At 36.9% G+C, this 8,993-nt stretch overlaps 1 pseudogene; it reads right to left on the bottom strand.

Moving 5' to 3' along the window:
• Positions 1-664: 664 nt before the first annotated feature.
• On the bottom strand, positions 665-931 carry LOC106735364 (ATP synthase subunit f, mitochondrial-like; annotated as a pseudogene).
• Between the last annotated feature and the right edge of the window lie 8,062 nt (positions 932-8,993).

Here is an 8,993-nt window from a genome sequence, read left to right as displayed (position 1 = left end):
TTATATTTTTTCTTCCCTAGAAATTAGCAAATCATCCCCATATTTTAACAACTGGGTGCCCACTAGAGGTCAAAATTCTTCTAGGATTGTCTCTAAGATCCTACCAACTAAGTTTGGGGCCTTGGTAAATCCTTGTGGCAATGCTTTCTTGCAGTACTGTTGTTTTCTCCCATCTGTGGGATTTTCCCATTCAGAGGCAAAGAAGTTTTGACTCTCAGGATCTAGGGAACATGCCCAGAATGCATCCTTTAAGTCTACCACACTGAATCATTTATGATCATAAAGAATATTATACATTATAATAAAAAAAAGAAAATTAGGGAGGAATGAGCTATTCCTGGATCAATTAGAAATGTTCTCTCTTCTTCCTTAGGCTCTATCCTTATCAAGGGTTCCTGGCGAGACCCTGCCAAGGGAACCCCTGACTCTACTAATTCTCATCAAAAGTCATGAGGGATATCACTTGTTCTTTCTTCTTCTGTTCTGGGCAATCTCTTTTAAAATTGCTAGGTTTTCCACATTTTTTTTTACACATACCAGTCATCTTTTATTGGATGTGAATTCTTGACTGGGATATGAAAATACTCAACAAGATCCTTTGGAGGGTTGCTAAGCCAAGGAGGTGAAGGTCTGGTTCAGTGTATGACCTCCGTGCTGGCCCTCTTCAGTGGTATTTGCGTCGCTGCTCGTGTTTGAGTTCCTTATAAGAAAGGCAGTAGCTGAAGAACACATAAGCAGCCAGCAACATAGAAACCCCAGCAACACCCCCTTTCTTCACGTTGATGTACTTGTTGTAATACTGGTAGTAACCTCTCTGAAATGCTCCAGCAATGCCTTAAGGGGTAAAATCCCGCATCAGTATCCAGCTTGGCAGCTCCCCAAGTCTGACATCCATGAGTTTCTTTTCCTTCACTGGTACGACTGACGCCATCCTGGAGTCCTCAGGTTTTCCACATTTATAGCACCCATTGCTAGCCTGGGTTTTATTTTTTCCCCTCCATGGGACTCCTTTGGTCCCTTGATTATAGGGTTCTTTCATTCCCTGTGAGGAGAGTTTGAATCTAAATTCTTTCTAACTATTCTTTCTACTGTGGATACCATGATCTTCCCTTCTTGTCTCTGCTGTTCTTCCTCATTCCTCACAAACACCTTTTGGGCCTTTCTGAGTAGTTCTTGAATTGATTTTTTATTCCAACTGTATAATTTCCATAACTTCTTAGTAATATGAGGCCAGCTTTTAATTACAAAATTAACTTTTAAGAAACTCTGTTCTATTGGGCCTTCTGGGCCTTACCTGCAGTGTTTTCTCCTTTGGTCACTGAGTCTCTGCAGAAAGGCAGAGGAAGTCTCCTCTTCTCTCTTTTTCTTGTTGAATCTCAAAGGCCTTGGAAACATTCTGTGACCTCAGGGTAGATTCCTTTATTCCTTGGATTATTAATAATCTGAGGTCTTACTTTAGAGTCCTATCTCTGGGATCATTGTTGTCCCATTGAGGGTCCAAATTTGGGGACTTCTGTTCCATGGGCAGGACCTCATGTCAGGGAGGGTATTGTCTCTCCCAGGTGGACATAGCTGCCTTCCTCTTTCTTTCCCTGTAAAGATGTTCATTATAGACATCATCTTAACCCAAGTGTAATAGCTGGGTCCTAAAAATTGGTTGAGTTTGTCTGGCAGACCAAAGGGGTCTTCTAATAATGATTTCATTTCTTTCTCAAAATTTCTAACTTCAATACTTGGGAGGGGGTGGGATTCATGAATGCTGTCTCTCTTTGCCTCATGAGGAGGGACTTCCCTAAGGGAAAACATTTTGGAGGCTTCCTTAGGATCCTCAGAAGGGATGGAAAAATTTTCAGTTTTTCTTACATTGTGTTAATTCCTTGCTTAGGCTAAGGTATGGATTCATAGGGGCTGAGGACTTGAACTCCATATGGGGATCCAAATATTCAGCCTGCCTAGGGCCCTCTCATCTCCTGTTCTGTGGGGCTTAAGGAGTAGGAAGGTAGGACAGAGGGTCCCAGGATTCTTTTCGGTCTTTCTCCTTTTTATTTTGTTTTAGAGGTTTCTGCTATAGGGTGTCTTTCTCAACAGAAAGACAGAGAGAGACAGAAAGACAGAAAGCGAGAAATCACCTCCTAGGGGGGATGGCCATGCCACAATCCCTTCTCCATTCTCCTCTCAGCATCTTGGGCACACACGCACACATGCCCAGCATGAGTTTAAGCCACCAGGGCCAGGACTCAAACCGCAGTTGGCTATGTGGGAGTCCAACAACATAGCCATTATGCCAACTATTGGTCCCTGTTTCTCAGTCTTAAGAGGAAACATGGAAGTTGCTCCTGGTAACCACCATAGAGCATAATCTTTTTCTTCCTGGAGGGATGAGAATTTATCATTCACGTAGAGGACAAGGACCTGACAAACTCAGTCCTTCTCTGAGCCAGACTGTGGCTAAAAGACTGGATGTTTACACATTGGTTCCTTGGCCCAAATACAACAACACTATTTAATCATTTCTGTTTCTCCTTATACTTTGTTCAGGAATTACTTTCCCAGCATTTTAACATTCTCCCCCAAGGGACTATCTGAGGGAATATTGGGAGGAATATATTTATTTCCTCCCTTCTTTTCCCTAGGCCTAGAATTTCTGTTTCTCATTTTCACTTTAGGTCAGTGGCCCCTGTGTCTGAAACCTCATCATGTACTCGACCCTGGGACTGAAGGTTTCGCGTACAGGTCAGGACCCGCTTCCCTCATGGGAGATTTGACCCGCAGATCCAGACTTCACACTCACTTTGTATTCAGGATAAATGCAATCACACACACTCAACCTTGCAAAATGCCCAAGCACTAAGGCAGTACTTATACTCCAGTTCCCACCTTGGCTCATGCACAAGGTTGCCTGGTTGACCTGATGCCTGCTTTCCTTCCCTAGCTTTGCTTCCACAGTCCTCAGAATAGCTGTCTCCCAGGTATCTGAAGTCCTCAGAGAAGGTGGGGCACTCAAACCAAGCAGGCCACCTAAAATCTGGTGGGACGTGTCTCCCTCTCTATCGGTTCCAGTCACATAGTTGCAGAGATCCTTAACAAGCCCCCAGGCTGTGAGAAACTACTAGCCTGTCCAATGTCAAAGAATGGACATAGAGACAGGAGGTAAGAGAAGTGAGACTTTAATGGCAGTCTTGCAAGATCAGGTATCTGATGTGGGGACACGCCCAAATCTAGAGACTTTAATGGCGGTCTTGCAAGATCAGGTATCTGACGTGGGGACACGCCCAAATCTGTTAAAACAAGTAATTTATTCCTTGTTGTGCATGTTCCTTCCCCAGTTCCTCGTTGACTGAGTACTATGGGGTTACAATCTTCCTAGACATCTCCTAAATTTAATTATTCCCTTACTAGGTATTAAGGTGCAGGATCAGGACAAGCCTGTGAAAAAGAAAAAGGCCCACCAAATATCCTGAGGAGGGAGAAGAACTGAGAAAAGGGAAAAAACAAAAAAAAAAAGCCACCATCTTGAGAAAGTTCTTTCTCAAAGGCTACTTGTCATCTTTGGGTTTTGTTTGTTAAGGAACTTTTCAGGAATGAATACTTTCTGGGGCAGTACATCTGCAAGTTGGTTAAGCTCTTTTTTTAAGCTGTTCTTGAAAATGAATCATTTAAGGCTTTTTTTTTTTTTTTTACAGTTTGTAAGTGCAACATGAAATGTTGCCATCATGCAAAAACTCTTCTTTAATAAGCCAAGATATAATTGAAAGCTATTGATATATTATGATCTAAGACAAATTTTGTCAATGAATTATAGTGAAAACAGCAGGCTGGGGTGATCTGATAGAATTTCTTGGTCTGTAGTTTGGATTTACAGTGATTGTCTATCTACAAGCTATTGTGATTTGGGGAGTCTATCAAATTGACCATCTTCAGTGTGTAAAACTTCAAGGAAAAAAATTTGAAAATTAATAAATAAATATTTAAAAAGAACTAAAAAAAAGTAGTTGGAGCTTTAATTAATCAAAATCCAAAAGAGTTTTTAAAAAATTTCTAAAGACCTAAAGCTAGGAAAAAATTTAGGATTCAGTCCAAACTGATTCAGTCCAATAAAAAACTCAAAAAACAAATATGGACAGAACTAAAATCTATAAATAAGTGCACTATAATTTTCTTCTGAAATTTTTTTCTCTCTCTCCATCCCTGCTTTTACCAAAGAGAAGCATAGTAAAACTAACTTATTTGCAAAAAATAAGATTAGCCTAAATTTGGTCTGTTATTTGCACAAAGCCCAATAAGAATACTAATTGATTTAGTCAGCTTTGTTGGAACCTTTTATAAGGAACTTCAGATTAGACTTTTTAATTAGCCTCCCAAGGTAACCAAGCCACGTCAGGAATTCACAGTCTGACTGTACCTTTAAATACTTGTACTTGAAGTTTTGAGGCATGTCAGGAAGTGACAGTCTTTACATATCTGTAAGGCAGAACCATTTATGGTACCAGGAAATCTTCCCAAAGGCTTCTGTTGGCTATCTTGAGATAAATCTTAGTTCCTTAGCTTTCTGGTCATATCCTCAGACATGACATTCTAGTCAAAGACCTAGCAATAACCAGTGTTTCCAATATCTGATACAAGGCAACAGGTATTATTGAACTTATGCAAATAACCATACTGTCACAAAATAAGAATACTTCCAAATACTTTACAGTTCCAAAGGGGTCTAGAAGGGAAAAAAGTTTATGTTTTAATTCTGTTTTCAAAAAAATTTTAACGAATTGCTTAAGCTGTCAACAGTTCAAAGAAAAAAAGATTTTAAAATCTGGAAAACAATGCATAGAAAGAAATCAGTAATGTTTTAGTCAAAAGTAGTAAACTTCCATTCTATCAGTTCATACTCATGTAACTATTCTCTCTTCTATTGAGTTTGCAGTATTACTATGGTCCAATCTTTCCATTAAAATCCTGGAAGCTCAGAAATATGATCTCAAAGTTATCAAAAACCTATACACAAGAGTACTTATCAGAATCTTATTCATACATTTCCTTAAGAGACAATTTTTGGACTGTTGCCTATTACAAAATGTTTTAGAAAAATCATCAGAATAGAGCAATGGACAACAAAACCTAAAGTGGCCATGTTTCAAGATCTATTGAGTTTACTATAACCTAAAAATGAAAAATTTGGTCATTTCTGTGACAAAACGACATTAGAACTACTTAGCATTACAAGTATGACTCCTAACATACTAATACACAACAGATATTTAAGATCTCATACAATTCTGGAATACTCATTGACACAAATTTCTAAACACAGAGAGCTAAACACCATTTCATATTTGACCATGTTTCCCATATACTTTCAACATGTGAGAACATCTAATCTGTCTTTCTTGGACATCCAAGGGTCCTGTTAAAAATTTCTAAAATTAGTCAAGGTCAAAAGATTAAAATTGGAACTGAAATTTGACTTGGGATGTCTGTCAAATATCAAAGGTTTACAACACTTGATCAAACCAGGATAAGGTCACTGCGACTATCTGTCATTTACTTAACCAAAGTGACAAAAAATTTTTAAAGCATAGCTATAAAAAAAACTTTACTCTTTAATAGGGTAGAATCAGACTTTCTAACTATAGTAGCTAAATAACCTGGCTAAGATAGCAGAAGGCACACTGAATTCTTCTTTTCCTTCTTACAATCAAAAAAGTTTTTAAAAATCTTTACTAATTTTTGCCAGTATTATATAAAAACCTTGTTTGAAAATCAAATCAATTTTAGCCTTGTACCAGAGTGTTTTGAATAAATTTAGTCAATTCCAGCTAGTTTTACCTTTCAAGATAATGCATGTCCTTTTTTCTAACTTCTTATATTCATTTAGTTTTATCTATAAGTTTCTTTATCATTAATTTCCTCTCAAACAATATTCAAACATCCTCTACACCAGACAAAACTACTCTTAAACAAAAGCACACCTTCACATCGCTTTTTTATATCCTATTCACCAAAAACATCTTAATTTTTTCTTTATATTTTGGATACATAATTGTTTCTCTAATTTCTAGTTTTGGTTACCATTATCTTGGAATTTTAACATTCATTTTATAATATCTAGAGATATTTTCTTACAACACAGTTGTTAACAGATTCAATTATATTTAACTTCTTTATACTGTATAAAACAAGATACCAAAGTATATAGAATTAAAATTCTACTTAATGCTTCAATATTTAGAAATAACTCAAACATTTCACTAATATTACTTAATTTGATATATCATGACTTTAAGATTTAAACTATTTTGAAAAATGTAAAAATGGTGACAAGTTCAATTACATTTATTCTATTTATGTTTACCCAATTTGCTTGTTTTTAATCATTATTTTTAAGTTACTTATGGAAGACATTTACTTAAGGCATTTTCCTTTGAAGGAAAGCAAAACCAGGCTTGCCCTTCATCAGTTAATCTTATCTTAAGACTGAACTCCTGGACACAAGAGATATTACCGATGTTTCCCAAGTTTTCCTGTATCCTAAGTGCCCATGTGGCACCCAGAATGGCCATAAAAGACATTTGGATCCTTAATTCACATAGTGACAACTCTGAAGACATTTTTAATGTATATTTAACAATTTAAAACCGGCTTTATCAAATATTTTACCCAAGTCATGAGAACTTGAATAGCATTTGAGCCTATTCTAATCTGAGCACATGTTTAAATAAATGTGATACCACATACACGAACACACATACAATATACCACATATATGTATACACACATATACTACAGAGTCAAAGAATTATAGCTTTTATTTTAGAATTTTAGCCATGAGACTGTAAAACTCATCAGTCTGAAGGGACAGTATGATTCAAACTGCATCTCTGTACAAGGAACAAGTTAATTAGACACATAACTAAAGACTTCTATCCAATTCTAGAGAAGGCAGAGTAGAAAATTTGCATTTTAAAGATACAAATAGATCACTTACCAAAATGGATACCAAGGGAACGTAAAATTATAGAAATATCTCGTACAATTTTACTAAGTATGCAAATGACATAGGACCTAGTTAACAATTCCACTCAAATTAAGCAGACTGGCTGGAAGAGTTCCTTGATTAATTTAAGCAGTTACTTCTCTTTGTAGCAAATTGCTATCTACCATCAGTTGGTGTGACTGAGTCAAGTAGTTAAGACTTTCTCCTAATGAGAGCATGTGAAAGAAAACAAAAAGTAAAGAAAACCAATTTCATACAGTAATCAGGATACAACTAAAGATCAAATGCCCACTCACTGTATAAAAAGTACCCCAAAGCCAAAGTGATCAATGAGTTTAATGAAAAAGAGTGCAGAGCTCCAGATCTGAGAGAAAGCACATAAAAGAACAAGTCCTGAAAAGCTAATTGCAGTTAGCAAGAGATTCAAGGAAAAGGATTCAGTCTACTGAAACATGGCCATGAAAAATAGGATCCATGTGAGAAACAGAGGCTTCAAAACTAGATAACTGGAATATCAGTTTCTAATTAGGCTGACTTATCTATAGAACTCTTTAAGAAAATTCTTTTCACATCTATTATCATTAGTTTTTTTTCCCTAAAGATCATTTATTTATATAAAGAATAAAGATAAATCAATAATTTAATGCCCATTTTGTTCAATAACCCTTAGCCATCTTTCAGCAAGCTTTATAATTCCTCATTCATAGAAAGACCTGTCTTTATGGGCAAAAAACTGAACAAGATAATGATTTACAGTCTCATCTGAATTGAACATTCTACCATGCAATGAGTATTAAAGGGAGTGAAACAAGTGGAAGTCTGAAGGTGCAAGGTAAGGTGAGCGGTGAGTGTGGCAACACATCCCATCCAAGCTCCAATAATTTTTGACAGGTGATCAAACTTGTGTGTGGTCTCCCATTCTAATGATGGAATGCAACTCCTTTATGATCGAAGATCTCTGGACATGTCTGGATGATGAGTTCAAACTGTCCAATAGTTGACGATACACTTTCAAATAGATTGTTTGATTCCTTGGTAGGAGCTCGAAAACCATGACACTTTTAAAATTCCACTACACTGAGAGCACAACCTTCCTCTGATGCATGCCTACTTTCCATGTCCTTTGAGATGAATCGTCACATCAGGACCAAGATCATCTGTGAATCATGTTGTAAATAATCTACTTCTCATCACCAGTTTTCAGTTGCTTCAATAAAGGGTCATTTTCTTCACGATTAATGAGCATATCTCAGATGTTTATACGCACAGTCAAACGAACTTCTTTGAGTTCATGATGAACCCACATACTGAGCTTGCTTACATATCCCAGTGTCTTCAGGTGATTGTCAATGCTCGAATGATGGATATTCAATGTTTCTGCAATCTCTTTGTCATGTAACGTGGGTTTGACTAGATCAGAACCTTAATTTTGTCATCATTAACCTCAGTGGGCTTCCCTGACAAATGAGCATCACTGACACCAAAATTACCATTACAGAATTTTGTGAACTATTATCATTAGTTTTTAAGACAGGTGAACTGCAAACATTTCTACTTTTGTCTCAATAAACAAGTTTCTTTTGTGTGTGTGAGAGTTTCTTTTTTTGTTATAAGGTGCATGCATTCATGAGAGAGACAGAGCGGTTGAGAGACAGAAAGCAAGAAATCACCTCCCAGGGAGATAGCCACACCACAATTCCTTCTCCTCCATTCTCCTTTTCGGATTTTGGGCATGCATGCACACTCCTGGTGTCAGTTTTAAGCCACTAAGTCTGGGACTAGAACCATGGTCGATCATGTAGGAGTCTAGCACCTTAACCACTATACCACCTGTATTCCCAAACAGATTTCTTTTTTTTTTTCTGAATATAGCTTTAATTGCTCCTTCTCTCCTGCAGATAAAGCTAAATGTCCACACACGTGTGTGCTCATGCATGTGCATATACCTTTATCATGTTCTGAATACAAAGCAGAATTTAAAACAAAGTATACCTGAATTAATAAA

Source organism: Tupaia chinensis, unplaced genomic scaffold, assembly GCF_000334495.1.
Source record: "Tupaia chinensis unplaced genomic scaffold, TupChi_1.0 Scaffold000361_2, whole genome shotgun sequence".
In the NCBI taxonomy this organism is placed as follows: Eukaryota; Metazoa; Chordata; class Mammalia; order Scandentia; family Tupaiidae; genus Tupaia; species Tupaia belangeri.
Note: the sequence above shows the minus strand (reverse complement) of the source record. Positions and strands in the feature narration are given on the sequence as shown.